This window comes from Varanus komodoensis, unplaced genomic scaffold (genome assembly GCF_004798865.1).
Source record: "Varanus komodoensis strain SLA01 unplaced genomic scaffold, ASM479886v1 scaffold47, whole genome shotgun sequence".
Classification (NCBI taxonomy): domain Eukaryota; kingdom Metazoa; phylum Chordata; class Lepidosauria; order Squamata; family Varanidae; genus Varanus; species Varanus komodoensis.
In genome coordinates this window covers 7,213,080-7,222,133 of record NW_025336045.1, presented here as the reverse complement: position 1 = coordinate 7,222,133, position 9,054 = coordinate 7,213,080, and the positions used below count along the sequence as shown (strand labels likewise).

At 45.0% G+C, this 9,054-nt stretch overlaps 1 protein-coding gene across 2 annotated transcripts in view; it reads left to right on the top strand.

Moving 5' to 3' along the window:
• The first annotated feature begins 4,616 nt into the window (after positions 1-4,616).
• ADGRF5 (adhesion G protein-coupled receptor F5) overlaps positions 4,617-9,054 on the top strand; it is a 54,540-nt gene continuing 50,102 nt past the window's right edge. For both annotated transcript variants that reach the window (XM_044445163.1, XM_044445162.1), the window contains exon 1: positions 4,617-4,848. The gene's annotated coding sequence lies outside the window, so the exon portion shown is untranslated. The remainder of the gene's footprint in view (positions 4,849-9,054) is intronic.

The window sequence follows — 9,054 nt, the reverse complement described above, 5'->3', positions numbered from 1 at the left end:
AGTTACCGACCACCCTTGGATATTCTTGTTTGACTTCAGCATGAGTGAGTCTGGCCCTGATTTGGATTAGGACAATGGTAAATGGTGGTCGGGGGGGGGGGTTAAACCTCCCCTTGCCTCCTGTATCCGGGAAACCCATTTCTGTTATTATCTTGCAGCCAATAAAAATTATGCCGGTTGCTTGGTTGTTATTTATTGTGGATGTAGTATTGGCAGGGCTTTTTTTTGCCATAGAACACACCGGAGCAGCGTTCTGGCACCTTTTTTTCCAATGGATTTTACAAAGTGATTTTGAGTCTCCTGTCCGCATAGCAGGTCAGCAGCAAACATCATTAACATAGTGCCTGCGGGCTGCTTTTGCTTTTGTGCCCGTGCTGATAGTGAGTGAGTGCTTATGTTTATGTATGTGTAGAATGACTGGCTTCATGTGTGTGTAGAGTGACAGGCTTTACACTAAAAATCTTTTTTAGTGTAAAAGTGTGACCCCAAGATGTGAGTTCCGGCACCGTTTTTTTTTACAAAAAAAAGCACTGGGTATTGGTATTACATTGCATTTATGCCTCATCTTTTTCCTTCTTGTGGAGAGCCCATTGTGGCTTATATAGTCCTTCTCCACTCCATTTTATCCTCACAACAACAACCCTGTGAGGTCGGTTTGGCTGAGAGTGAGTGACTGGCCTCGAATCACCTAGGGCACTTCAGGGCCAAGGGGGGATTGGCAACCAAAACTCCCAGGTCCCAGGTCTGACACTCTGACCAACGTAGGTTCATGAGGTGTTTCTGCATGTCTTACAGTCAGTGCGGGGTATCGAGGGCCGTGTGCATTTTAAAAAATCAGCCTGGGGCCTGAAGCAATGATGAGCGCAGCAGGGCTTTGCCCTGGCTCTGTTTCTGCGGCCAGCCACCTGCCCCACCAGTCTCACAGCCCCCCGGCCACCACTGACACTGGAGATCATTCACCACAAGCAGAGAATGTTAGAAATGGTTGCCTGAACAAACGTGCCCCGGGATCAGCACGCGTGGCATCTCGGACTGTGCTCCCTCGCAGCGTCGCCCCCCTGCTCCCACACATTACCTTGGCGCTTCAGGCTGAACTCCAGATGGAGAGGCTGGCATGCCCAGGACCAACAAAGACAGCCCGGTCCCGGTTTGCCTTATGACGCATTCCTCCTTCTCCGGAGGAGTCCTCTTGTGAGTAGCCAGGCCTGCGTGGTGCTCAGCCCGGGAGCTAGCAAGAGGAGGGCTCCTCTCCCTGCACCCTTCTGCATCCTTTCACAGGGAGGCAGGGGAGGCCAGTGCGTAGCCCTACAGTCAGACTGTAGGACATGAATGTCGGGCCTCTTATACTGCATTTGGAGCTGCGGCTTGATGAACAGCTGAAAACATTCATTCACTATTGCATTGAGATTCCCAAGAACTTTGGTTCTGATTTTGGAGAAAGGTGGATAAAGACAGGATTAGTGTGGCAATGAAAGAAAATTACTATAAGCTGTGGTTGTGTTCTTTCATATTTTTCACAATGTCCCATTACTAGAATCTGCAGGGCAAAGGTTTTTGATGACATCAGCGAAATGGCAGGTTACAATATTCTGTGCAAGCCAAAAAATATACTTCGGAGTTCGTAAGAGGAATTGTCTTAGAAAACAAGATAACTATATATTTATTTAAGCTTTGGCTGGAATCCATATAGCTGTAGGTTGGAGATGAACAAGTGCTCTATTGTTTACAAATACTAGCAAATATGAGGAACACTTTACTTACCAAACTGACTCAACTGTTTTCTTTATTTTAGAGAGATACTTTTCCTGGATCTCTTATTTGTAAGTTGAAACTGTTAAGCTGATTTGAGGTGGGGGGGTGGGGGTGGGAGACCAACCACAGATCAAGTCTGAAAAGCCCCAGGCAGAGAAATCAAAATATGCTGGAATGGAGCAGTTTCACAGTGCTACTCCAGAAAATCTGAGTGAGCCAGGATGGCAATTTGACAAAACAGCTGGTCCAAGAACACCCTTGTTCAGCAAGCAGAGGCTGTGCAGGAAGGTTTGCTCGCACAGTTTGCTGCTTTTGTGAGCTGAAGGAAGTGTTGTGCAGGGTAAAATACCTGCATCTAGTTTCCTGTCTGGTTTTTCCTGATTTCTCTGTCCCCACCCACCAAACACAGCAGTGGAAGGAGAATGGGATAATGAAAGGAGAATGAGAACAGTTGATATTGGATATGGGAGGCATCCAGTCACCTCCAAACTGGAACGAAAAGTACAGTCCTTGGTCTCTACTGCTGTCTTGGCAAAGCCCTCCCACGTGCCAGCCAATCATTTGTACCCCCAAATTAATCACTTTGGGGCTTCCCGTTGGTTTCACTATCTTTGTCATCATCAAGGATGGTTATCCATGCAGACTCAGAGCCTGCTAAGAGAAGGAGCTGGAAAAAGAAGTCGTCCCATCAGATGGGCTGCACCCCGTGTCCTCCATCTCTTAAACCAATGAAGAGGCAGGAAATGATGTATACTTTAGTGGAACCCTTGAGAGCCCCACAAGACTCCAGAGTCAGTTTACTGCCGAGAGGCAACACCTGCTCAAAGCTGGAGAAGGCAGGCTACTAGAAATACCTCTTGGTTGGAAGGGCTGCTCTTCGTCCTCCTCCTGACATTGGCCATCACCTTCTCTGGGACTTTTGAGCCCTCCAGTCCCTTTGAGCCTTCCTCGTTTCCACTTCCCAGAGCTTCTGTCTCTGCAGCCTACGGGAATTCCTCTGAGGCTGAGGCCAGATATGCATCTCCACTACCCCAGTTGACTTCCCCCTTCTTCTCCCTCTCCCTGGTTGTCCTCTTGGCCCTTCCTCCTTGCCTCAGTGTCCTCCCTCTACGTTCTGACTCCTGGGCTTTTCCCCTTTACCCTCTTGATTCTCCCATCTCCATCTGCTCCCTCCTCTCTCTTTGCTCTCATCTCTCTCACACCCACCGCACCTCCTGTTGCCCCAGATTCTCCATTTCCATCACCTCCCTCTCTGAACTTCTCTTGGGCCCTGAATAAAAAAGAAGATGAGCAAAAGAATGACTCTGGTCGCAGAATTTTGGAAAGGGCTGCAACATAATCCTTTGAGGGTTCCTGCTCCTTTTATTCTGTGCTCTTTATCAGGGATGGACAGAGAGCAGATCTCCAGAAGATTTGGACTGAGTATATATGATCATATTGGCATGGGCTTTTGGGAGCCAAAGTTCAAAACATCTGGCAGATGCCAGGCTGGAGAAGGCTGCTATGGTCACTTCTGTCCACCTCTGCCCTAGATGATAGTACTATGAAAGCAACTTCAGTAAAAAAAGCTCCTTTCACTTTTTTTACTTATGCCCTTCCTTGTCAAACTACCCTATTTAGCCCTGCCTAAATCCCCCTTTTCAAGAAACTCCTACCTTTACCAACTGTCAAAAGTAAGTGTTAGCAAGATGGAGGTGGTCCCCTTTTCTACCTTGCCAAAGACCTAGATTCTTGAGAGCAGATGGACAGGAGGGGGAACTGGGCCAACCTGTGTGGGGGAACACTCACCTGAGGGTCTTGCCCCAGAGGAGGCAATCTAGTGGTCACCCTCTTTTACAAGCAAATATTATTCATGTTTTGCCTTGACTTGGCAGCTCACCTTTTGGCACTGTACGGGGAAAGCAAAATGGGAATGGGGAATGAATTGGATGCTCTCTGGGTCTGTACCTAAGGCTGGTACCTGTAGCGCCCTCCTGAGAGATGACCAAGGTGAGGCATCCCACTTTCACAGCTGCAGTTCTGCACACTCTAGCAAGTCTGACATTATGAAAAAATGTGCACATTCAAAGGATGCACACACGCATGTTCGCGCATGCACGCACACTGAACAAGGTGGCCATCCAGTAACATCCTATCCAATACGCCACTTAAGCACTTTGGAGGAACTGCCACTGCCTCTTAATCTAGAAAGCGCTGTTCCTGATCTCTGAAAATCAGGGGCTAAATGTAAAAGAAGCTGCAATGAGCAAAAAACTGCTCACAGTCTCAGCAGGGGGCACCAAACCAGACTTGGTCCCCCAAAATACCACTTGGGCACCTGTGCCGAGCTGGCACTGGTGATGGCCCAAGTGAGCTGGTAAGAGTCTTTTACTACATTTGTCAAGAAGCTTCAAAGTATCCAAAATGGAGTCAAATGTTTCTATTGTGTGTAGAACAACTTCTTGCTCACAAACAAACTATCCTAGAGGAAACAGACTGGGTTCACATGATACAACAAACCACTGTGGCTTTTCACCCATGATGGGACCCCATCATGATACTATATGTTTCCAAGTAACATCTACTTATGCCTTGGTAATTTTCAGCACATCTACTGGAAATGAACTTTGTGGGGGAGCATAAAGAGAACCAAAATGAATCATTATCATACACATCCCGCCTACCCTCACCACTTGCTTATTAAAATACCAACAGAAAATAAAAATGGTACGTGCATCTTCCAGAACAATTCTGTGTGTGTGGAACATGATTGCCCACTCCCTAAATACTTCTGAGCCAATGAGTGGAAAGTGTTAGATCTGATATTTGAAAGTCACAAGCTGGAGCGAATGGTATCAGGAAACAGCTCCTCTTAAAACATTGTGCTGTGCCCTGTGCCAGAACAGTAAAGCTCAGTTTCTTCCATTGCTCAGAAATCAAGGCTTGGATCCTGTCTGAGCAGTAACGCCCCACTCAGTTTCGCTAACAGGACTCCATTTGGTTAACTTCCTTTCTGGTAGCAGCAGCAGCAGAAGTGCCACTAGTGCACCCTGGACTCCGGAGATTCAAATACAGCCTGTTTGTTCAGGAGAGCAGCATCAAGGGAAAACTGATCAGGTAAGAAATACATGTTTTCAAGGAGGAGGGGCATTCTAGACATTTAAAGTGGAGGAATCACTCTTGCCTACCTTTGCCAGGTTCTGTATATGAAAAGAATGGGAAAAGTTTGAGCAGCACTTGAGCAGTGTGGAGTCAAAGATTAGCACCATAACAGCCTTCCTACAGTCCAGTTTGTGGTAGTAGTTTCTCATAGTGGGTTTTTACTATGTGTCACAAAAGCCGCAATCTTATGTGCATTTACTTGTGACTAAATCTCATGAAATGCAAGGGGACTCGGTTCAGAAAAGATACTCATAATGATACGCATTGCATAATTGGCCAGTAGCTTGGTACATGTATTGTATGCTTTAGAAAAGGAACTGGATCAGGGTGGAAGCAGTCTTGTATATTTCATGGTACTATACCAGAGCAAGTTTTGGAGAAGTGCTTCTTCAAAATAAATAGACTATTCCATGTTCTGCCTATAAAACACTAAATATATAAGGCCCTGAATCTGCCTGAGAATCCTGGCTTGTATTTTAATATAAATCATTGAATGATTAAGTATCCTTAACAACTAATTTGAATATCCACTTGCTTTCAGTACCGCTACGTATTTGCTTAATCAGTTGAATGCATATTAATATGTGTTCATTATGGAAACTTAACATTGTAGGGGCACTGGGAAGGATGCCAAGTCAAAGCACAGGAATTGTGACTTTATCACGAAAATATCTGTTTCCTTTTGGGAAGCACCAGCAGAGAACCTTTCATCTTGGAGGCAAGGGGACTTAAATAATGGACTTCGGTCCCTGTTCCTGTCAGCACACTTTCCCAGTGCATCAAGGCAACAGCTCTTTGTCACTTCGCTGGACACTAAACTGATACCCATATGGATATCAGGGTAATTCCTTCTGTTAAAAACCCCCAAGAAATGGACATTGCATCAAAGTGTGATGGAATAAAGCTAGTCAAGTCCACAAGAAATTAATGAAATGTTAATTAATCCTGGAAAGCTAGTGACTTGTCCTAGTTAGAATGATGCACTAGGATTTGCGAACTCAGTGTTCAGACCCACTCAGCCATGAAGCTTTGGGCCAGACACCCTGATTCAGTCTAGCCCACTTCTCAAAACAGTTCCGAAGTTGACATTGGGAGGATCCTCCAAGCCAAAACAGGAGTGCTGGAGTGCCTGCTTTTAAAGAAGGACAGTATAGAAATCAGGTAGAATGGGGGGGGGGGGATCAGTGCACTAATGTCATCTGTAGATATAAACTGCATAAGAAGGATTGGGAAGGGCAGACTGGAGGAGGTGTTGCTATGTATGTCAAAAAGCACATACAGTCCAGCAGAAAACCCTTGAAAATCTGCACACTCCTCAACTGAACAGTATGGATGAGAATACCCAGAGTCGTAACCCATTCAGTCCCAGACCAGAATGCTCAGGGTGACCTTGAGATGGAGAAGGAAATTAGTGACACCTCAGGCAAAGGCAGTGCAGCAGTGCCGGGTGGCGCCAAGTCCCCCCGCATGTTCCCGTTGCAGCAAAGAGGTTAAAATTCTCCGTGTCCAGAATGATGTCCCCTACAGCAGTTGCCCATGGAACCAGCCAGAGGGGAGGCCACCCTGGGTGGGTGGGCCAAGAATATAAATGTTGTTGAACCAACTGAAATCAGTGACCACAACATTATTAGCTTATTAGATTAGAGGTATACCTAATCTACACCTAGGTAGAAGATTGCAAAAAAAAAAAAAAAAAAAGTCCAGCTCATTTAAATTTTCTTCAAAAGAGTGCCCTATGCATAACAGAGATAAGGAAAGGTAGCACAAAGTCCAGGAGGTTACTAGCATGGTCAATGAGAAATGTTAAGGAAGCTGTTAGCAACAAGGCAGTTTTCTTCAGAAAATGCAAGCCTTGCCCAAATGAGGAAAAGAAAAGGGAGCCAAGCTTGCACAAATGAGTATGCAGAACAGATATGTGTGCTTGAACTAATGTTTTCAGGACATTTTAACATCTGTTTTCACAAGTGTCTGTACCTTGTAGAGTTGGAAGGGGCCATGAAGGCCATTGGGTCCAACCCCCAGCTGTTGCTGGATATCAATTTACACCATCCCACTCAGATGGCTGTCCAGTTTCTTCATGAATGTCTCTAGTGTGGGAGAGCCCACCACCTCTCTAGGCAGCTGGTCGTACTGCTCTGACAGTGAGGAAACTTTTGCTGATATTTAGCCTGATCTTGGGTTATTGCATTATTCTGTGTCCTACACTCTGGTGTCAGCAAGAAGAGGTCCTGACCTTCCTCCCTGTGACAGCCTTTGAGGTACTTATAGATAGATACCATGTCCCCCCTCACTCTTCTCTTCTCGAGGCTGAACGTGCCCAGTTCTCTCAGTCTCTCCTCATAGGGCAGTGTTTCCAAACCCTGGATCATTTTTGTTGCCCTCCTCTGGACCCTTTCTATATTTTCTGTTTCTTAGTGCCCAGCACTGGACACAGTATTCCAGATGAGGTCTGACTAGTGAGGAGTATAGAGGAACCACTACCTCTTGTTATTTGGAAGTAATACTTCTGTTAAAGCATCCCAAAATAGCACTTCCTGTTTTGGCAGCTGCATTGCATTTTTGGCTCATATTTAGACTGTTGTCCACAATTACTCCTAGGTCTTTTTTTCAGTTCTGTTGAGACACGTATTCCCCATCATGTATCGATGCCTTTGGTTTCTTTTTCCTAGGTGGAGGACTTGGCACTTGTCCTTATTGAATCTCATTCTGTTGCTTCCAGCCCAGCATTCAGGTTTACCAAAATCACCTTGGATCTTCATTCTGTCTTCTAGAGCATTTGCTATTCCACCCAGTTTTGTATTGTCTGCATATTTAATTATCTTTCTTTGTATTTCCTCATCTAAATCATTAATAAAAATGTTGAAGAGCACTGGGCCCTGGACTGAACTCAGTGGTACCCTACTAGTTTCCTTCCTCCAGTTTGAGAAAGTGCCATTGATGAGCACTCTTTGTCTGATTTCAGTCAATTTTGGATCCACCTAACAGTTTTTCTGTATAGTCCAGTTTTGCTAATTTTCTTATCAGAATGTTGTGGGGCACTATGTTGAAAGCTTTGCAAAAGTCTAAGTAGCTTATGTCCACAGTGCTCCCTCTGTCCATTTTGGAGGTTCCCCATTCAAAAAGTGAGATTTAATTAGTCTGACAGGATTTATTTTTGATAAATCCACATTGGCTTCTATTAAGCACTGCATTTTCTTCAAGATGCTTGCAGATTGATTTTGTCATAATTTGCTTCAGAATTTTTCCAGGGATTGATAGCAGACTAACCTGTAATTCCCAGGTTCATCTTTTCCCCCCTTTTTGAAAATAGGGACGTTAGCCCTACTCCAGTTGTCTCACACTTCTCCTATTTTCCAGGATTTATCAAAGATAATAGTCAGTGGTTCTGAGAGATCCCCTGGTAGCTTTTTTATGACTCTGGGATGGAGTTCATTGGGTTCTGGATATCTGAACATGTTTATTCCATCTAGGAATTCCTGGACCACTTGTCTGTCCATCTTGGGCTGCCATCTCTCACCTTCAGCTTATACTTCCTCTTGTGGAAGAAGACTGAGGCGAAGTAGGACTTGAGCGCCTTTGCCGTTTCCTTGTTGTCTGTTATCACTCTGCCATCCACTTTAAGTAGCTGGACACCTTTCTCTTTCACATGTCTTTTGTTTTGGATGTATCTGAAGAAGGTTTTTTTGTTGTTGTTCTTAGCATCCCTTGCTATTCTCAGTTCATTTCCTGACTTAGCCTTCCTGATGCCATCCCTGCCATTCCTGGCTATTTGTTTACAATCTTCCTTTGTGGCCTGACCCTGCTTCCACTTCCTGCACATGTTCTTTTTCTCTTTCGGGCTGTCACTTAATTTTTTGTAGAGCCACATAGGCTTGCTCTGTTGTCTTCTACACCTTTTTCTTGTTGGAATTGTTCATAGTTGTGCTCAGAGAATCTTCATTTTTAAGATTTCCCACCCCTCTTGGATTCCTTTCTCCTTAAGGGTGTGTTGCCATGGCACTTTGCTTATCATTGTCCTGAGTTTGTCAAAGTTGGTTTTCTTGAAGTCCAGGATACGAGTTTGGCTGCAGTTAACCATCCTCTCCTTTATAATTGAAAATTCAAGTATCACATGGTCACTTACCCCCAGAGTTCCTATGGCTGCTATTTTGACCACCAAGC